The sequence below is a fragment of the Lygodium microphyllum genome, chromosome 12 (assembly GCF_053477565.2).
Source record: "Lygodium microphyllum isolate KBCC chromosome 12, Lygodium_microphyllum_v1.1.10, whole genome shotgun sequence".
In the NCBI taxonomy this organism is placed as follows: Eukaryota; Viridiplantae; Streptophyta; class Polypodiopsida; order Schizaeales; family Lygodiaceae; genus Lygodium; species Lygodium microphyllum.
The window spans coordinates 55,015,108-55,038,069 of NC_141146.1; positions in this window are offsets into that span (position 1 = coordinate 55,015,108).

Genomic DNA, 22,962 nt, shown 5'->3' on the forward strand with positions numbered 1-22,962 from the left:
GCAATCGCAGGCCTCGCCGCCTGTCCAACTTTTTGCTAGTCGCCGTTTAAGCTTCCCCCCCCCCCCCCGGCCGGTTTTAAAAACCCTTAAGCCCCTTTCACCCTCGTGCTAAAACCCCTTCCCTTCACTTTGGAGTCACTCCCCCCAAGAGCACAAAGGCCTTAAGGGTCTTATTACTTTTTCCCCCATGTATAATCCCTAAAAGCCCCTTTCCCCTAGCTTCGAAACCCCCCCCCCCCCTCCCCCCCTCGGTGATTTAACCTTTAAGCCCTTTCTTATGGGCTTCAAAAACCCTTTCACCCCCTTCTTGTGCCTTACAAAACCCTTTTTATTACCCCCCGTGTTTAAAGCATTATATACCCCTTCCCATAGTTGGAACCCAACGCCTATGTTTTTTTAAATTTTCCTTTAGCCCTTCCTCATTGGCCTCGGAATTATTTCCCCCCTCCGTGTGTAAACCCTCATAAGCCCCTTTTCCCCTAAATTGCCTAAAGGTCCTTAAACCCTTACTTATAACCTTTACGCTTATTATTTTCCCTTAGAATTCTCTTGCACCTTGTGTCTTTTCCAAACCTTTTTATTCCCGTTCGTGCGAGCTTACAAAGGCCATTAAGCCTTCCCCATGGCTTCAATGGGTCTTAGTTGTAAAAGATTCTGAAACACCCTATCGAATTTCCGAATTCAAGGAGAGAGCCTTCCAAAAACTACTTTTGACAGATGGTGCAAGGGAGCGATGGTGGAATTCCAAAGAGGAGTTGTAAAGCTCCTTCCACGTCCGAAAGACTACAATTGTGATGCCTCTGAAGAAAATCCTAGGCGCAGCCGCGGGGGGGTCGTCTCCCAGCATCCATGTGGATATGTCACCCCAAACCCAGGTTTTCCTTCCTAATTTTTATTTGATATTGTGCAAGGTTAATTGTTAGCAATAGGATGATTTTTGTCCTAGTTGTTCACGACGAAGGAACTTAGTGATTAGTACATTTAATGGAACATGCAAAATAAAGAAAGCATAAACGTATTTCTAGCAAATAGCTTCATGCATTGAAATGAATTATAAGCTAGATTATTATCCATTCAAATAGTATACTTCGATTAAGCCTAGAAGTATAAACTGCATCTCGTACTATTAATGCATATCCTCTTTGCAATGAATCATCATGGAAAGGTTGCTTGTTTAGCATGAATTTTGTTAGCAAAGTGTAGGAAGATTATTTGGAATTAACCTAACCTCAAATCGATAAAGTTTAGGATTGAAAAATCAATTTACGCATAGACAACGAATCATGTGGAAGTAATCTCGAAATTATCTTCTAGAGTTAACCAAAGTGACATACACTTAAAACACCTAAGCTGCGAAATACTTGTTGATGAGTTAAATTCCAAGAAACGCCTATACCTTAAATACTTGCCCACATTCACTGAATGTAGGGACAGTGAATTGTAATCGTAAAAGGAACTAGGGTTTGTCCTTGAGAATCTTACAAAGATGAAGCTTGGAAACCCTAGGTTTAACGACGTCAGCTTAAAGAACCTGAAACAGATTGTTTCGTGACTCCAGAGTCTCATAGTTCGATGCAGCACTTGCGTAACGAGTGCGGAGTCATATGATCTTGTGATTGGATCACAAGGGAATGGCCAAGATTCTCTCAATGAAGTTGGCATGTCCTTACGCAAGTTATCTTGCAAGAGGATGAATAATCATCCTAGTTTAGTATAACGTGTCCACTAGTATCATCCAGGATGCGTCTTAGCAGTCCCTTGGAAAGGATGTCTAGAAAACTCCGCCCGGCACTCCCATGGAATGTTACGGGTTTTGCGATCTAGGTCTTTCCGCGTCTGCCACGTAGCGGAAGTATCCTGGCCGTTCCCACTTAGGATCGATCGGAATTAGGGTTTTCATGATTGGTCATTAGCTAACAACAACTAGCGTCAGACCCGAGCGAACTACTTTACGCAGAAACGCCAAGTCCGAAGCAGATTCATACTGCACTTGGTTCAAGGAGAATGGGAAACGAGAGGGATGCAAGGCTCAACCTCTCTGCCATACGGCATAGTCCCATTCCCTTCCCCTAAAACAACATAAATCGGGTAAGACATAACTCTAGGTCATTGCTTTCGATTATCCTCCCGCTGTTCTTCGAGATTTTTGAGAAAAATTCCCGGCTAACCGGGACCACCCAACCGTAGAATGGACCCATGATCCATCCTCCGCACTTTCCTCGGTTTGTTTTAGTTATGTAATTATCTAACACATTAATTTGACATATAACAATTAGCTTCTTTAATTAATCCGATTAAGCACTGGTTCCTTCACGTAATCTTATCACGTGACATAGAAAAACAATATCAAAAAATTTCTTTATTATCATTTCATCATTTTATCTTTGAAATACAAGGAGTTCCACCCGTAGGCTTGTCCATAATCCGTCCGAAGGCTATCCAGTAATCCACCAGGGATCACTATTTCAAGCTTCCGCCCGTAGACTAGTATGTGGGCCTCCAGATCCAATCCCGAGTCACGTTAGCCTCTTGTGCAGGACCCGGAAGGCGAGGGATTTACAGCCAGAGCTCCCCCTGGCACCCAAGCGTCCTCCTGCTCCAAGTAGAGTTCAACGGAAAGACCTCTCGCGGTGGGTTCGGTCCACGTTCCCGGCGCAGTCAACAACCCCCTTGGTTAGTGTCAGGCAGGCAGTCGGGGGTAACTGAAGCTGCCTCTCCCTTCAAGCCTTCAACTTGAAGCATTAGATATCATTTCATCCTTTAGTTCTTTGAGTAAACAATGCAAACAGTGCTTTCTAAACTGTTACAAGCATAATCAATTCCAGTGGTCGTTTACTTGGCCAATTGTTAAGGAGTGAATCCTTCTCTCCGAATGCATCCAGCATTCGATCCAGGATCAATTGCAACTTGGCAAAATCCCCAAGGGTTTGTTTGTTCACCCTTTTGACCTTGGGTTAGGGCCATACCCTGTTAACCCAACTTAACCAATACCTTAGGTTTTATTAATAGTAAATTGTGGCGACCATGTCACTCCAATTTATTGATTGATCATTTTCTTCCAAGAAAATACCTAACTTCCCTTTACTTTGCAATTTTCCCCAAGAAAGGTGATGTAACAGGATGACTACTCATCCTCTTGCAAGTTAAACTTGCGTAAGAACTTGCCAACCTCATTTCAAGAAATGGCAAAACTCTCTTGTGAACAAACCACAAGTCTATGCGACGTTGCAACTTATTGCACAATGTCGCATCTATCCCATGGGATCATTTTACCCATTGAACGACGTTTTCTGGTCACGGAATTATCTCCAGACGAGAAGCAGGGTTTAGGGTGTCTTCTTACCCAACCCGTTCCTAATTACACTAGGCCGACAACGTTCGGTCCTAGGAATTCCAACTCAATCCGAGTTTCATCATTTAAATGAGTGATCCTTAGGGTAGAAACCTTAGACCGTTTTATGCATGAGCGTCCAATTGTCCCTACATTCCATGAATGTGGGTAGGACCTTTGGTTCAAGGATTTCATCTTGGCAACAAGTGCAAAACTAGGTCGAGTCCTTAACGTGCTAAGCCCTAGTTAGTGCTTGGGTTATTTGTCGTATCAGTCGCGAGCCATCCTATGTGAATCCCTTGCAGGTTAGGTGATTTAGATAATTTGATCTACTTGTCTTGTGACAAGGACGAACCATCCCTAGAGATGTTAACTTGATCTCTTAAGGAGAACGCTAGTTGTAACATCTCACAATTTACGTAAACACGCAAATTCCTAGAATCATTTCCATGCTCTTCTATTTCTTACGAGGTTAATGACTTTCCCTAATGAATCATTCAATGAATATTTGTCTAAAAATGTGACGTGCGATTAATCTTTCCATGCTTAGTCAAAGGTGCACTTTGATAATTTCAACCTTAATGATAGGCAATAGGTGTTCTAGGCCATCACTTTGACATGCACGACAAGGAAAAATACTATTAAGGACGTTAAATGGATAGAAAATTCTTTAAATGGAAAATACCAATGATCTAATTTCATGTCATGAACTAATTCTAATCATTGTTCGATTAGTCGATTTAATTCCAGTTGCATTTAACTTGACTAGGTGATTTTGAGCATGCATAGGTGCTTCCTAATCCATGAAGTTATCATGATTAATGCAATGCTTTTGCATGGAATCAAAATTAGTAAAAACCTAGACTTGTGGGCTTGGGGAGATATCCACGTGAATATTAGGAGAAGAACCTCCCGCAGGCGCACCTTGTGACTTTTTAGGGCCCATCGTAGGCGTAATTTTGGACTTCCGATTTGCCTTTATCCTTACCCGATCGATGAATTTACTTGCCTTGGTACGCAGCCTCAAGATCTTGCCCTTCTCCCTCGTACGTAGGAGATCCCTTCCGAAGTGTGGATCCTTGAGAATATCGGCTTGCGGAATTTGGCCTTATGGGAAGCCTTACAAGGTTGGAGCTTGGTTTGTGGAAATGGGGCTTTTATGAATGGAGTTTCAAAAAAATTGCGGCCTTACGAGGATGTTCGCGGAAAGGGCTCTTGCGAATGGGCCTTGCAAGAATGGAGGCTTTAGAGTTCTTCTTCTCCTTCCCTAAAATCCTAGGGCCAGCCTTGTGGGTGATTGGTGGGAAGGGCTCGTAGGCTTCCCCTTCTTCTCTTCAAAGCCCGGGCTAGGGGGGCTTGTGGGTGTTGCAATGGAAAAGGGGGTTTAAAAGGAACCCGTGAGGGGGGGTAATATGGACTTGTGTGGGGAATCCACGAGAAGGGGGGGCTTTATAGGGACTTGGGTGGAGAATCCATGGGAAGGGGGGGACTTTATAGGGACTTGGGTGGGGAATCCACGGGAAGGGGGCTTAGGGAAGCCCCCTTAGAAGCTTCCAAAAGAAGCTTCCTGGATGTGTGATGGCCACGTGGAGAAAAAGGGGATTAATGACTACGTGGATGATGAGTATCTTGAAGGCCTTGATGGCAGTCGTGAGGTGGAATGGCCTTGATGCTGGACGTGGCGAGGTGCATGAGCCATAGCTTTAGGCAAGCTCCAGCAAGGAGCTTGCCTACCATACTATTCCCCTCTTCCTCCAGCTCGATTTTCTTTTAAAAAATTAATTTAAAAAAAATTGCTTATATCTAAAGAATTTATCCAATACCATTATCCTCTATTGAGACAGTTCACGCGTGCATTCGGGATATTACATTTAGTATCCTTCTTGAGTAAGGAAGATTGTTTGGAAACTAAAGACCAACTGATAAACTTAAGTTTTGACCAAGTTGTGTTAATAGCATACACCCTAACCCAAGATAAATGGGATTTTGCCAAGTTGCAAGTTATCCCGGATCGAGTGCTGGATGCATTCAAAAGGAAGGATTTATTCCTTAGCAGTTTGCCAACAAAAACGATCAATGGAAATCTTTGTGCTTGCTACAGATTTTAGAGCACTGTTTGGCTTTGTTTGATCAATGAATTAAAAGATAAATGAATATCTATACTTCAGGTTGAAGTCCTGAAGGGAGAGGCAGCTTTAGTTACCCCCGACTACCTGCCTTAACCAACTGGGTTATTAACCGTGCCGGGCAAGTGGACCGAACCCGTCACAAGAGGTCTCTCTGTTGAGCGCTACTTGGAGCAGGAGGACACTTGGTTGCTAGGGGGCTCTGGCCGTAAATCCCTCACCTTTCGGGCCCTGCACAAGAGGCTAACGTGACTCCGGATTGGATCTCGAGGCCCGCATACTAGTCTACGGGCAAAAACTTGGATTAGTGATCCCTATGGATTGCTGGATAGCCTTCGGACGGATTGTGGATAAGCCTACAGGCTGGATTCTTTGTATTTCAAAGATAAATATGATAACCTGTTAATAAGGAACTTGTCTAATATTGTTTTTCTATGTCAAGTGATAAGATTACGTGAAGGAACCAGTGCCTAACGGGTTAATTAAAGAAGCTGGTTGTTACATGTCCAACTAATGTGTTAGGTAATTAAATAACTAAAACAACCTGAATAAAGTGCGGAGGATGGACCATAGGTCCGTCCTACGGATGGGTGGTCCCGGTTGGCCGGGAACTTTTTTCAAATCGCGATGGACAATAGGAAGATCGTCAATGAACACGAATAACAAAAGTGTTGACCCAGAGTTATGATTAAACCCAATTTACGCTGTTTTAGGGGAACGGAATGGGACTATGCCTTATGGCAGAGAGGTTGAGCTTTGCATCCCTCTTGTTTCCCATTCTCCTTGAACCAAGTGCAACATGAATCCGCTTCGGACTTGGCGTTTCTGCGTAAAGTAGTTCGCTTGGGTCTGACACTAGTTGCCATTAGGAAATGACCAATCAAGAAAACCCTAATTCAGGTCGATCTTAAGTGGAAACGACCCGAATACTTCCGCTACATGGCATACGCAGAAAGCCCTAGATCACAAACCCTGTAACATTCCATGGGAGTGCCGGGCGAAGCTTTCTTGACATTCTTTCTGATGGATTGTTAAGACATGTCCTGAAAATACAAGTGGACACGTTACAGTTGGTATCAGAGCGAACTAAAAACGAATTTTTTTAATGAAAACTTAATAAGATGAAGTAAAGAAAATGTTGTTGTCCAAACATTTCCTTACCTTCAATACTGTCTTGCAGAATTACGAAGCGTGGAACAAGTTCTTAGTATTTCGAGTCATGTTTATGACTGCAATGCATTCTCCGCATTATCGACAAAGGCTTGGGATGATGAACATCCTAGAGAAAATCTATAATCCATCACCTTTGTACATGGAACGAATATCAATGGGTGCTTCAAGAATCTACTATATAGCCGCCCACCGGTTTGCTTACCTACAAACCAACATCAAAAGGATCAAGTGGTTGGAAGATTTGAAAATCGTGAAGCTGTTCATTTTCGTGGAAGCTCACGTAAACTCAACTTTACATATTCGAGGTCGGAGGGTTGAGATGAACTCATACGTATATGCGGAAGTAACCTATGTAATCCCCGCCAGGATTAAGGTGTTGGGCCGCTATGAGAAGTATGGATTCCAACAGAAAGAATATCCTGAACTTCCAATGACTTACCAATTCCTGAAGATCCATGACCCGAAACCATACTATTATACAGTTCCTGTAGATAAATGTAATACAACGTTGTTCTCCCCAAACTAAATGTAAAAGTTGGCTTATCATCACAAGAAACGTTGTATTCCAAAAGGGCTATGGCCATATAAATACAAATGACTTCCTTTTATCTATGTCTGATTGTGCATAAGAAATGATAAAAAGTTAAGTAGCTACATTACTTACCTGATAGAAGAATGGAAGATGTAATATAAATCAATAACGATTATCGTATAATAACGTTAAGAAACCTTTATCCAGGCACAACCCAGGTACAGGTTCCTAGTTCACCTCCTACATCAAGTACTGTTGTAATCCAGGAGAAGAAGTTCCTTCTCAAGCACATTAAGCCACCTGAGTTTGACGGGAGAGGCAGATTCATCCAAGCTGATGCTGAAATTTGGATTGAATCCATGGAGGATTACTTCGAAGCAACCGGTACTGCACCCGCCAATCAGGCTATGCTAGCCAAGTTAAAGCTCACTGGCAAAGCCAGGATTTGGTGGAAGCAATGATGCAGGGATCAAGGGATCGTAGAGGGATTCATTACCTGGGAGAAGCTAAAGAAAGCCGTGCCAGGAAGATACTTGCCACCTACATATCGCACACAGAAAATGAATGAGTTCTATGAGCTAAAATAGCTGGGGCTCACACTTGATGCATACTATTCTAAATTTGTCTCATTGCTTAAGTATGCACTGCAGATGGACATGACACAGCAGGTGTCTAAATTTTGTGCGGGCTTAAATCCACCAGTCAATACCCGTCTTGAATCTATGCGTCCATCAGATTTTCAGGACGCACTCATTCGAGTGGCACCTATAATTCAGGAGGTGCAGGCTAGACCAGGGGTAACAAAGCTTGGTCTTATAATGACCCAAACAGAGGAGCATTCAGACCTTAGATAAAGAGAGGTCATAATCAGGGACAAAGAAAGAAAGCAAGGACTAATGATGTCAACAACTTTGTTCCTACTCAAAGCCATGGCCGAAACCTCCATTGTTTCCACTGCAACGAACCTGGTCACTTCAAGAGGCAATGTCCCAAGCTTGGTGGAGGACATCACCAAGCGCCTTTCCAAGGAACGGGCCGTGGTCAAGGAGCCGCTACTCGAGAAAGAGGAAGAACCGCCTGCATTGCCAATAGGAAAATGTGCGAAGAAGAAGAAGAAGAAGAAGAAGATCCGACCATGGAAGCAGAGTTCGAAAGGGCGACAGTTTATGCCGCTCTACACAAGAAACGGCCTAATTGCCAGTTCTCGGTGATTCAGACACCGTCGGACTATCACGGTAAAAGTTTCAAGACCTTGATTGATTGTGGTAGTACTCATTCCTTTATCTCACCAACATGTGCAAAAAGGTTAGGAATAGCCACAATAGAAGCACCTACCCTGCTTGTGGAATTGGCGAATGGTCATGAGGTTACTTGTACTAGGCAAACTACTAAGGTGGAATTATTTCTGGGAGGAAAGAAGACTTCGATCAAATTCAGAGTCATGAATTTAGGTATCCATGAGTGTCTACTCGGAATGGATTGGCTTAAGCCTAATGACACCCACATTCATTGTGGAAAGGGTCAAGTTTCCTTTCGAAACTCTAAAAGGAGATTAGTCACAACTCAAGGTGAGGTTGGAGTGCCAAGAATCCAATTGGCCAAAATATCTTGGATCATAAAAGGAGTCAAAAAAGGATTACCTGTCTACTTGATCAAACTCAACAAGTTAGATAAAAAACAAGTCTAATGAAGGACCTTCTTGGCTAAAGGAATACGTAGACGTATTCCCTAAAGAGTTGACTGAACTTCTGCCTCAAAGAGAAGTGGATCATGAGATTAGGTTAGTACCAGGAGCTGCACCAATTGCAAAGAGACCTTATAGAATGTCCATACTAGAAGCAATTGAGCTGAAGGTACAACTCAAGCAACTAGTAGATCAGGGCTACATCCGGCCTAGTAGTTCACCGTGGGGAGCTCTAGTACTATTCCAGAAAAAAAAAGATGGGACACTTCGACTATGTATTGATTAGCGAGGGTTGAATCAATCAACAGTCAAGAACAAGTACCCTATTCCTGGAATAGATGAGCTTCTTGATCATCTTCAAGGTGCAAAGATCTTCTCCAAGATTGATCTCAGGTCAGGTTACTATCAGATAAGGATCAAAGAAGAAGATATCCCCAAGACGGCCTTCAATACAAGATATGGGCACTTTGAGTTCCTAGTTATGTCATTCGGACTTACAAATGCACCTGCCACCATCAACAGGTTAATGCAGGATATCTTTAGGCCATATCTTGATGATTTCATGCTTGTCTTCTTCGACGACACTTTAGTCTATTCTAAACATGAAGAAGATCATGAACCCCAACTTCGGATTGTCCTTGAGACAATGAGGTCGCATAAGCTATATGCTAAGATGAAGAAATGTGCATTCTTCAAGCGTCAGATTGAATATCTCGGATTCATAGTATTAGCGGAAGGAATCTCAGTGGACCCAGCCAAGGTGAGAGATGTGCTTGAGTGGCCAATACCAACATTCATCAAAGAGATACGTAGCTTTCTTGGATTGACAGGATGGTATAGGGTCTTCATAAAAAACTATGCTTTGATTGCAGCACCTCTGACGGACTTACTGAAGAAGCAACTTTCATTGCATGGTCAACTCCCAAACAAAATAGCTTCAACAGATGGAAGAAAAGTTTGGTATCAGCACCTATTCTAAAACTTCTAGACCTCAATAAGGAGTTCAAAGTAGTAACTGATGCTAGCATTCTTGCCTTGGGGTATGTACTCATGCAAGAAGGTCATCCAGTAGCATACTCTTCAAGGAAATTGAAGAGTCACGAAAAGAATTATGCTACGCATGATCTGGAATTGTTAGCTGTCATCCATGCTCTAAATATTTGGAGACACTACCTGTTGGGTAACAAGTTTACTCTAGTAACTGACCATAAGAGTTTCAAATGGATCTTTTCCCAGAACGATCTCAACATGAGGCAACGTTAGTGGATTGAAGTGTTGGAGGAATATGACTTTGAAATTAAGTACCAACCAGGAAAAGAGAACGTAGTTGCCGATGCACTTAGTTGCAAGGCATTCCTTAATTCCCTAATCTTGCAGAATCCATCAACAACTAGATCTCTAGCTACAAAAGTATCTATGCCAAACAACCCTATACTTGAGTTAGCTAGAGAAGATGCATGCCATGATCCGGCCTACCAAACAATGCTAAGGGAGATCTCTATCAAGGATCAAAATCAAAAGTTGCAGGCTAAGTATCATGAATCTTCTATCAATAGTGGACTTATCTATTATAGAACAAGGCTGTGTATACCAGCAAGCCAGCCACTTAAGCAAAAGATATTGTGGGAAGCTCATGATTCCCCTTTTTCAGGACATCCTGGCTATGCCAAGACTCTTAATACAGTTAGGAAGAGCTACCATTGGGAGAGGTACAAAGGTGACGTTCTCAAATATATCAATGAGTGTTTATCTTGTCAACGTATCAAAGCCGAGTATGTCAAGATGCCAGGGAAACTGCAACCGCTTCACATTCCCCAAATGAAATGGGAATTCATCAGTATGGATTTTGTTGTAGGCCTACCCCAAGTCCAGGGAGGATACAACTCCATCATGGTTGTGGTTGACATGCTTACTAAAGTTGCACACCTTATTCCAGTAAAGACAAACTATAAAGCCTTAGACATTGCAAGATTATTTATTAAGGAGATATTCAAGCTGCATGGGTTACCCAGAAGAATCATTAGTGATCGTGATTCTCTCTTCACGTCACACTTCTGGAGAGCTATCTTTGAAGCTGTTGGGACTCAACTCTATTTTAGCACCGCTTACCATCCCCAAACGGATGGCCAAACAGAGCGAGTAAATCAAGTCATCGAGGATATGCTTAGGGCATACTGCTGTCGTGAGCCGCAGAGGTGGATTCAATACTTGCCTTTGGTTAAATTTGCCTACAATGCTTCTTACCAACAAAGCATTCAGATGACCCCTTTCCAAGCATTGTATGGTCATGACTGTTGAAGTCCCCTAAACTTCTCAAATCCAACCTTAAGGGTTGAAGCTTCAAGGCAGATGTTGGAAGAGATGGATGACCAAATAAAGTCGATAAGACATGATATCCAAGCTGCCAAGGATAGACAGAAAGCATACGTGGACTTGAAGCATCAAGATAGAATCTTTGAAGAAGGAGACATGGTCTTCATTCGCGTACGCCCTAAGAAGAGTTCCCTATCCTTAGGAGATTGCAAGAAGCTTAGTCCAAGGTATTGTGGACCGTATAAGATCCTCAAATGCCTAGGACCTAATGCTTATAGATTGCAACTCCGTGAGAACCTAAAGGTTCACAACGTATTCCATATCAGCCTATTGAAGAAATATGTACCTAATCCTAACCATGTACTTGATGAACAACAAGTTGTAATGCCTAGTCAAGGGGTCCTTGAACTGAGGCCTGACAGGATCTTAGATGTTAGGGAGAGACAATTAAGATCCAGAACCTTGAGAGAATACCTCGTTTAGTGGAAAGATTATCCCAATGAGGACGCCACTTGGGTAGATGAAGGCACTCTCAACCATCAATATCCCCAGTTTATCTCAAGATGAGGACAACTCGATTCCTCTAAGGGGGAGAGAATGTAAAGTTCTAAATTTCCTCATCGCATGAACTAACCCTTTTAGGTAATAGGGATAATGACATATCAATTTTGTTAATTGCCTAAGGATAATGCAATTTTTTTAAAAAAATTCCCCTCCCCAGCCGACTGATGTGCTGGAAGGGGAGGGGAATAGAAAGGTCGTAGAAGCTCATCGGTGGGAGCTCACAGGTGTGGAGTGCCATGCCTCTCGCCACATTGAGAGGGAGGATCCCCCCTCCCCTCCCCTATTTAAACAGAAGGAGGCCATTGCCATGGAGGCAGCAGGGATGCTTGGAGGAGGTGAAAGGTAGCGCTGCCCCCACGCTGATGCAATCGACAGGAGAAAGAGAAGACTTGAGAGAGCACTCCGCCGCTGCTGCCTGAATTCTGTCGTCCGCCTGCCTGTCCTCCTAACGCTGCCATCTGCAGTCGCGGGCCTCGCCTCCTGTCCAACTTGCCACCAGTCGTTGTTTAAGCTTCCCCCCCCCACGTGGGGAAGATTTAGAAGCTTCCTGGGGGGGAAGCTTCTAAAGGGCTTTCTTAGCCCCCTTTCACCCCCATGTCCTAAAAACCCCCAAGGCCCCCCTTCTTATGTTTTTTTGGAACCGCACACCCCCCCCTCGCGGGTTTTAAAAACCCTTAAACCCCTTTCACCCTCATGCAAAAACCCCTTCCCTTCACTTTGGAGTCACTCCCCTCAAGAGCACGAAGGCCTTAAGGGTCTTATTAAATTTTCCCCTGTGTATAATCCCTAAAAGCCCCTTTCCCCTAGCTTTGAAACCACACCCCCCCCCCCCCCCCCCCCGTGATTTAACCTTTAAGCCCTTTCTTATGGGCTTCAAAAACCCTTTCACCCCCTTCTTGTGCCTTACGAAACCCTTTTTATTACCCCCCGTGTTTAAAGCATTATATACCCCTTCCCATAGTTGGAACCCAACCCCCGTGTTTTTTTTTTAATTTTCCTTTAGCCCTTCCTCATTGGCCTCAGAATCATTTCCCCCCTTTGTGTATAAACCCTCATATGCCCCTTTTCCCATAAATTGCCTAAGGGTCCTTCGACCCTTACTTATAACCTTTACGGTTATTATTTTCCATTGGAGCTCTCCCGCACCTTGTGTCTTTTCCACACCTTTTTATTCCCGTTCGTGCGAGCTTACAAAGGCCATTAAGCCTTCCCCATGGCTTCAATGGGTCTTAGTCGTAAAATATTCTAAAACACCCTTTCGAATTCCCGACTTCAAGGAGGAAGCCTTCCAAAAACTACTTTTGACGGACAGTGCAAGGGAGCGATGGTGGAATTCCAAGGAGGAGTTGTAAAGTTCCTTCCACGTCCGAAATACTACAATTTCGATGCCTCCGAAGAAAATCCAAGGTGCAGCCGCGGGAGGGTCGTCTCCCAGCATCCATGTGGATATCTCACCCCAAACCGAGGTTTTCCTTCCTAATTTTTATTTGATATTGTGCAAGGTTAATTGTTAGCAATAGGATATATTTTTGTCCTAATTGTTCACGACGAAGGAACTTAGTGATTAATACATTTAATGGAACATGCAAAATAAAGAAAGCATAAACGCATTTCTAGCAAATAGCTTTATGCATTGAAATGAATTATAAGCTAGATTATTATCCATTCAAATAGTATACTTCGATTAAGCCTAGAAGTATAAATTGCATATTGTACTATTAATCCATATCCTCTTTGCAATGAATCATCATGGAAAGTGCAAGTATGAAATGATTGTTACGATGCATAAACTCTAGGAAAATATCGCTTGTCAACAACATAAATTATCAAGTAAAAGGTTGCTTGTTTAGCATGAATTTTGTTAGCAAAGTGTAGGAAGATTATTTGGAATTAACCTAACCTCAAATTGATAAAGTTTAGGATTGAAAAATCAATTTACGCATAGACAATGAATCATGTGGAAGTAATCTCGAAATTATCTTCTAGAGTTAACCAAAGTGACATAAACTTAAAACACCTAAGCTGCGAAATACTTGTTGATGAGTTAAATTCCAAGAAACGCCTATACCTTAAATAATCGCCCACATTCACTGAATGTAGGGACAATGAATTGTAATCGTAAAAGGAACTAGGGTTTGTCCTTGATAATCTTACAAAGATGAAACTTGGAAACCCTAGGTCTAACGACGTCAGCTTATAGATTGTTTCATGACTCCATAGTCTCATAGTTTGATGCAGCTCTTGTGCAATGAGTGCGGAGTCATATGATCTTGTGATTGGATCACAAGGGAATGGCCATGATTCTCACAATGAGGTTGGCATGTCCTTACGCAAGTTAACTTGCAAGAGGATGAATAATCATCCTAGTTTAGTATCCTTCTTGAGTAAGGAAGATTGTTTGGAAACTAAAGGCCAACCGAGAAACTTAAGGTTGGACCAAGTCGGGTTAATAGGGTACACCCTAACCCAAGATATAGGGGATTTTTCTAAGTTGCAAGTTATCCCGGATCAAGTGCTAGATGCATTCGAAAGGAAGGATTTATTCCTTAGCACTTTGCCAACAAAAACGATCAATGGAAATGTTTCTACTTGCTACAGATTTTAGAGCACTGTTTGGCTTTGTTTGATCAATGAATTAAAAGATAAATGGATATCTATACTTCAGGTTAAAGTCCTAAAGGGAGAGGCAGCTTTAGTTACCCCCGACTGCTTGCCCGCCGACCCTAACCAAGGGGGTTGTTAACCGCGCCGGGCAAGTGGACCGAACCCGCCGCGAGAGGTCTCTCCGTGTAACGTGTCCCCTAATATCATCCAGGACACGTCTTAGTAGTCCATCGGAAAGGATGTCTACAAAACTCCGCCCGGCACTCCCATGGAATGTTACGGGTTTTGCGATCTAGGTCTTCCCACGTCTGCCACGTAGTGGAAGTATCCTGGCCGTTTCCCACTTAGGATCAATCGGAATTAGGGTTTTCCTGTTTGGTCATTAGCTAACAGCAACTAGCGTTAGACCCGAGCGAACTACTTTACGCAGAAACGCCAGGTCCGAAGCGGATTCACGCTGCACTTGGTTCAAGGAGAATGGGAAACGAGAGGGATGCAAAGCTCAACCTCTTTGCCATAAGGCATAGTCCCATTCCGTTCCCCTAAATTAGCGTAAATCAGGTAGAATATAACTCTAGGTCATTGCTTTCGACGATCCTCCCGCTGTTCTTCGAGATTTTTGAGAAAAAGTTCCCGGCTAACCGGGACCATCCAACCGTAGGACGGACCCATGGTCCATCCTCCGCACTTTCCTCGGTTTGTTTTAGTTATGTAATTATCTAACACATTAATTTGACATATAACAATCAGCTTCTTTAATTAATCCTGTTAAGCACAGGTTCCTTCACGTAATCTTATCACATGACATAGAAAAACAATATCAGACAAATTCTTTATTATCATTTCATCATTTTATCTTCGAAATACAAGGAGTTCCGCCTATAGGCTTGTCCATAATCCGCCCGAAGGCTATCCAGTAATCCGCCAGGGATCACTATTCCAAGCTTCCGCCCGTAGACTAGTATGCGGGCCTCGAGATCCAATCGCGAGTCACGTTAGCCTCTTTTGCAGGACCCGAAAGGCGAGGGATTTACGGCCAGAGCCCCCCCTGGCACCCAAGCATCCTCCTGCTCCAAGTAGAGCTCAATGGAGAGGCCTCTCGCAGCGGGTTTTGTCCACGTTCCCGGTGCGGTCAACAACCCCCTTGGTCTAGGTCAGGCAGCCAGTTGGGGGTAACTGAAGCTGCCTCTCCCTTCAGGGCTTCAACCTGAAGCATTGGATATCATTTCATCCTTTAGTTCTTTGAGCAAAAAATGCAAACAGTGCTTTCTAAACTGTTACAAGCACAATCAATTCCAGTGGTCGTTTATTTGGCCAACTGTTAAGGATTGAATCCTTCTCTCCGAATGCATCCAGCATTCGATCCGGGATCAATTGCGACTTGGCAAGATCCCCAAGGGTTTGTTTGTTCACCCTTTTGTCCTTGGGTTAGGGCCATACCCTGTTAACCCAACTTAACCAATACCTTAGGTTTTATTAACAATAAATCCTGGTGACCATGTCACTCCAATTTATTAATTGATCATTTTCTTCTAAGCAAATACCCAACTTCCCTTATCTTGGCAAATTTTCCCAAGAAAGGTGATACAATAGGATAACTACTCATCCTCTTGCAAGTTAAACTTGCGCAAGAACTTGCCAAGCTCATTCCAAGAATTGGCAAAACTCTCTTGTGAACAAACCACAAGTCTATGCGATGTTGCAACTTATTGCACAAGTATCGCATCTATTCCATGGGATCATTTCACCCATTGAACGGCGTTTTCTGGTCACGGAATTATCTCGAGACGAGAAGCAGGGTTTAGGGTGTCTTCTTATCCAACCCATTCTTAAATACACTAGGCCGACAATGTTCGGCCCTAGGGATTCCAACTCAATCCGAGTTTCATCATTTGAACGAGTGATCCTTAGGGTAGAAACCTTAGATCATTTTATGCATGAGTGTCCAATTATCCCTACATTTCGTGAATGTGGGTAGGACCTTTTGGTTCAAGGGTTCATCTTGGTAACAAGTGCGTGAAACTAGGTCAAGTCCTTAACGTGCTAAACCCTAGTTAGCACTTGGGTTTTTTATCGTATCGGTTGAGCCATCCTATGCGAATCCCTTGCGGGTTAGGCGATTTAGATAATTCGATCTACTTGTCTTGCGATAAGGATGAACCATCCCTAGAGATGTTAACTTGATTTGAAAGGAGAAAGCTATTTGTAACATCTCACAATTCACATAAACACGCAATTCATTGCTTCTACGTACCCCTAAATTTGCAATAACCCTAACTATTCTTGTTAAGATCAAAACGCATGTTAAATTTCGGTATAACTTCCATTGATCCTACTAGGACTTGCATTCAAGAATCATGCCCACAATTCTTTTAAGATTTCATGCTTCAATAAACCATGCAGCCTTTCCCTAAATACAACTCTTGATGAATGAAATTTTTCATATGACAAATGTGCAACATGCACTCCTTTCTTGACTACAACGTAGTGAAATTCATGTCAAAAAAACTAGAGTTGACCTATTCCAATTTACAATCACATGCCACACGAAAATTCCTAGAGTCATTTCTGTGCTCTTCTATTTCCTACGGGGTTAAGGACTTTCCCTAATGAATCATTCAATGAAGATTTGTCTAAAAATGCGATGTGCAATTAATCTTTCCATGCCTAGTCAAAGGTGTACTTTAACAATTTTTGACTTTATAAGGATAGGAAATAGGTGTTCTAGTCCGTCATTTTGATAAGCACGCAAGGGAAACTACTAATAAGGTTGTGAGATGCATAGATAATTTACGTTATTTTGTTCATCATGTTGGAAATACCAATGACGACTTCATGTCATGAGCTAATTATTTCAATAGTCAATCTATTTCCAATTGCATCTAGCTAGGCTAGGTGAATTTGACATGCATAGGTGCTTCCTAGTCCATGAATTTATCGTGCATAATGCCTTACTTTTGCGACGAATCAAACATAGTAAATACGTGGACTTGTGGTGAAATATCCACATGGATGTTAGGAGATGATCCTCCTGTGGTTGTGCCTTGTGCCTTTTTAGGAGCCATCGCGAATTCGACCTTTTTGCCTTGGACGCAGACTTATGAACTTGGCCCATCTCCTCCGCATGCAAAACTCCCTTTGTTATTCGGCTTCCTTGACTGTTTGCACCGTCTTTTGGAATCGGCATTTAGAATAACTTGTGAGGGGGAAATCCATGGGAATGGCTAAAATGGCAATTTGTGTGGGAAAGATTTAAAAGGAAACGGGGGTTAAATAGCCTTGTGGGAATGCTATGAAAGGGCTTAATAAACCTGAGCTAGGTGACTTTTGGGGAAACCAAGGCCGAAAGAGTTTAATTCGCAGGGGGGAATAAGAAGTCCGCTTGAGAAGGGCTTATGAAAAATCACGGAAGGGGGGTTTAAATGGACCACGGAAAAGGAACTTAAATGGACCATGGGAATGGATTTGTGGAAATGCTAAAGGAAGGGTTTTTGAAAAACCCAACTATTGTGTCTAAGGGGGAAAAATATGCTTAAAAACCCAGGGTTAAAACGAACTTTAAAGGGGAATTTCAATAGGAAATGGGCTTGGAATTTGCAATGAGAAAGGAGACTTGGGTGGGAATTTCAAGGGAATGGGTGCTTAAATCCCAAGGGGGTAAAAAAACCCACTTAGAGAAGGCTTTAAAAAGAAACCCATAGGAAAGGAACTTTTGTGGGACTTGCAATAGGAAAGGGGGCTTAGGGAGCCCCCTTAGAAGCTTCCAAGAAGCTTCTTGGAAGCTTCTGTGGCTATTAGAAATCATGTGGGGGGAGAGGGGATGGCTATTTTCGACAGCTATTGGTGGGAGGAGGCAAAATATGGCAGTAGCAGATCTTCAGGCAATCCTCCTCCCTCTCGGCACGATCAGAGTGGCGCGGCTCTCTTCTCTCCTTCTCTCATCCTGGCAGCGTCCCGACTTTCCACACCCTCTTCCTTTCCTCCTAGCTCCCCTCCCTCACGGCGAGTAGTGTTACACTCCTCCTCCCTCATGCCTAGCAGCATTACGCACCTCCTCTCTCACGACTAGCAATGTTACGACTCTCCCAGTGTCCTCCAGCGATGGTGTTCTCCACTCTCTCTGCAGCAGCGGGACGGCCTCTACGATTCTTCTTCCTCTTTTCCTCACGGTTTTTTTGCCCCCCACCTATCTCAGGCGGCCCCCTCGTTTAAATAATGGAGGGGAGGGGGATCTTCCCTCCTTGCGTGTCGACATGCATGACCCCCCTGCCTCATAAGGCTCCACCAAGGAGCTTAAATGGCTCCTTCTATTCCCCTCCCCCTCCAGCTCTTCAGTCGGCTCGAGGGATAAGGGGGGGAATTTTAAAAAAAAATTATTTCTCCCATTTTATTTCTTCCGCGGAATATTACATTCTCTCCCCCTTAGAGGAATCGAGATGTCCTCATCTCAAGATAAACTGGGGATATTGATGGTTGAGAGAGCTTTCATCTATCCAAGTGGCATCCTCTTCGGGATAATCTTTCCACTGGACGAGGCATTCTTTCAAGGCTCTAGATCTTAACTGTCTTTCCCTAACATCTAAGATCCTTTCCAGCCTTAGTTCAAGGACTCCTTGACTAGGCATTACAATTTGTTGGTCATCAAGTACATGATTCGGGTTGGGTACATATTTTTTTCAATAGGCTGATATGGAATACATTGTGAACCTTTAGGTTCTCAGGGAGTTGCAATCTATAAGCGTTGGGTCCTAGGCATTTGAGGATTTTATATGGCCCACAATACCTTTGACTTAGCTTCTTGCATTCTCCTAGGGATAGAGAACTCTTTTTAGGGCATACACGAATGAAGACCATGTCTCCCTCTGCGAAGACTCTATCTTGACGTTTCAAATCTGTGTATGCCTTTCGCCTATCCTTGGACGCTTGTATGTCTAGTCTTATTGATCTTATTTGATCATCCATGTCCTCCAACATTTGTCTTGAAGCTTCAACTCTTAGGGTTGGATCAGAAAAGTTTAGGGAACTTTGACAATCATGACCATACAATGCCTGGAAAGGGGTCATTTGAATGCTCTGCTGGTAAGAAGCATTGTAGGAAAATTCAACCAAAGGCAAGTATTGAATCCACCTCTTAGGTTCTCGACAGCAATATGCCCTAAGCATATCCTCGATGACTTGATTTACTCGCTTTGTTTGGCCATCTGTTTGGGGATGGTAGGCGGTGCTAAAATAGAGTTGAGTCCCAATAGCTTCAAAGATAGCTCTCCAGAAGTGTGATGTGAAGAGAGAATCTCGATCACTAATGATTCTTTTAGGTAACCCATGTAGCTTGAATATCTCCTTGATAAAGAATCTTGCAATGTCAGAGGCTTTATAGTTTGTCTTTACTGGTATCAGGTGTGCAACCTTGGTAAGCATGTCAACCACAACCATAATGGAATTGTATCCTCCTTGGACTTGGGGTAAACCCACAACAAAATCTATGCTGATAAATTCCCATTTCATTTGGGGAATGTCAAGCGGTTGCAGTCTCCCTGGCATCATGACATGTTCGGCTTTGATACGTTGGCAAGACAAACACTCAGTGACATACTTGAGAATGTCACCTTTAAGCCTCTCCCAATGGTAGTTCTTTCTAACTGCATTAAGAGTCTTAGCATAGCTAGGATGTCCTGAAAAAGGAGAATCATGAGCTTCCCATAATATTTTTTGCTTAAGTGACTGGCTTGCTGGTATACACAGCCTTGTTCTGTAGTAGACAAGTCCATTATCAATGGAAAATTCCTAATACTTAGCTTGCAACTACTAATTCTGCTCCTTAGTAGATATTTCCTTTATCATTGTTTGGTAGGCCAAATCATGGCATGCTTCCTCTTTAGCTAGTTCAAGTATAGGGTTGTTTGGCATAGATACCTTTGTAGCCAGAGATCTGGCCGTTGATGGATTCTACAAGATTAGGGAATTTAGGAATGCCTTGGGACTGAGTGCATCGGCAACTACATTCTCTTTCCCGGGTCGGTACTTGATTTCAAAATCATATTCCTCCAATACTTCAATCCACGGACGTTGCCTCATGTTGAGCTTGTTCTAGGCTATTCTAGGAATATGATATTTGTTCTTGATTGTTGATTGATTCAACCCATCGTAATCAATACATAGTCGAAGTGTTCCATCTTTCTTTTTCTGGAATAGTACTGGTGCTTCCCAAGGTGAACTGCTAGGACGGATGTAGCCCTGATCTAGCAGTTGCTTGAGTTTGTTCCTTTCAGCTCAATTGCTTCCGAGATAGACATTCTATAGGTTCTCTTCGCAATTGGCGCAGCTCCTATTACTAGCTTGATCTCATGATCTACTTCTCTTTGAAGCGGGAGTTCTGTTAACCTTTTCAAGAACTACGTCCGCGTATTCCTTTAGCCAAGTGACCAAATCACTTTACTTCTTTATCAATATGCATAGTCAAGACAATCGTTGATTTTTTAACAAAAATTTATTCCATTCATATCAGCATAGCCCTTACAATTATTTATTGGGGCGATGGAACAAGTTAATACATTAATTCGAGGAGAATAAGACGTTGTTGCATTCAGCTCAGGAACTGAGTAGTAGTATGGATTGGGGTCATCGATTTTCAGGAATCGATAGTTCATTGGAAGATTAGGGTATCTTTTCCTTTGATATCCATTCTTCTCATGATGTCCCAAAACCTTGATTCAGTCGGGGATTCTTTGAATCACTTCCCCGTACACATACTTATTCTGGTTAACCCTTCGACCTCCAACCTATAGGGTCGCGTTTGTGTGAGCCTCAACAAAGACAAACAGCTTCACGATCTTCAAATCCTCCATCCACTTGATTCTCTTCAAGTTAATTTGAAGGTACGCAGGTTGATAGGCAGTTATGTAATAGATCCCTGAAACACCCATCCATCTCCGTTCCACGTACACAGGCGATGGATTGTAAATGCGGTCTAGGATGTTTATCATCTCAACCCTTTGTCGATAATCCGTGGAATGCATCGTGGTCATAAACATGACTCAGAACACTAAGAACCTGTTCCATGCTTCATAATTCTGCAAGACAGCATTGAAAGTAAGGAAATGTTTGGGACAGTAACATTTGCTTTACTTTTTCTTATTGAAATTTCTTAAAAACAAGTCCTTTGTTGGTTGGCTCTGATATCAACTGTAATGTGTCCCCTAATATCATCCAGGACACGTCTTACCAGTCCATCGGAAAGGATGTCTAGAAAACTCCGCATGGAATGTTACAGGTTTTGTGATCTAGGTCTTCCCGCATCTGCCACGTAGTGGAAGTATCCTGGCCGTTTCCCACTTAGGATCGACCGAAATTAGGGTTTTCTTGTTTGGTCATTAGCTAACAGCAACTAGCATTAGACCCGAGTGAACTAATTTACGCAGAAACGCCAGGTCCGAAGTGGATTCACTCTGCACTTGGTTCAAGGAGAATGGGAAACGAGAGGGATGCAAGGCTCAACCTCTCTGCCATAAGGCATAGTCCCATTCCGTTCCCCTAAAGTAGCATAAATTGGGTAAAACATAACTCTAGGTCATTGCTTTTGATGATCCTCCCGTTGTTCTTCGAGATATTTGAGAAAAAATTCTCGGCTAACCGGGACCACCCAACCGTAGGACGGACCCATGGTCCATCCTCCGCACTTTCCTCGGTTTGTTCTAGTTATGTAAATATCTAAACATTAATTTGACATATAACAATCAGCTTCTTTAATTAATCTTGTTAAGCATAGGTTCCTTCACGTAATCTTTTCACATGACATAGAAAAACAATATCAGACAAACTCTTTATTATCATTTCATCATTTTATCTTTGAAATACAAGGAGTTCCGCCTGTAGGCTTGTCCATAATCCGCCCGAAGGCTATCCAGTAATCCGCCAGGGATCACTATTCCAAGCTTACGCTCGTAGACTAGTATGCGGGCTTCGAGATCCAATCGCGAGTCACGTTAGCCTCTTGTGCAGGACCCAAAAGGCGAGGGATTTACGGCCAGAGCCCCCCTGGAACCCAAGCGTCCTCCTGCTCCAAGTAGAGCTCAATGGAGAGGCCTCTCGCGGCGGGTTCGGTCCACGTTTCCGGCCCGGTCAACAACCCCCTTGGTTAGGGTCAGGCAGGCAGTCGGGGGTAACTGAAGCTGCCTCTCCCTTCAGGCCTTCAACGTGAAGCATTGTATATCATTTCATCCTTTAGTTCTTTGAGCAAAAAATGCAAACAGTGCTTTCTAAACTGTTACAAGCACAATCATTTCCAGTGGTCGTTTATTTGGCCAACTGTTAAGGATTGAATCCTTCTCTCCAAATGCATCCAACATGCGATCCGAGATCAATTGCGACTTGGCAAGATCCCCAAGGGTTTGTTTGTTCACCCCTTTGTCCTTGGGTTAGGGCCATACCCTGTTAACCCAACTTAACCAATACCTTAGGTTTTATTAACAGTAAATCCTGGTGACCATGTCACTCCAATTTATTAATTGATCATTTGCTTCTAAGAAAATACCCAACTTCCCTTATCTTGGAAAATTTTCCCAAGAAAGGTGATATAACAGGATAACTACTCATCCTCTTGCAAATTAAACTTGCGCAAGAACTTGCCAACCTCATT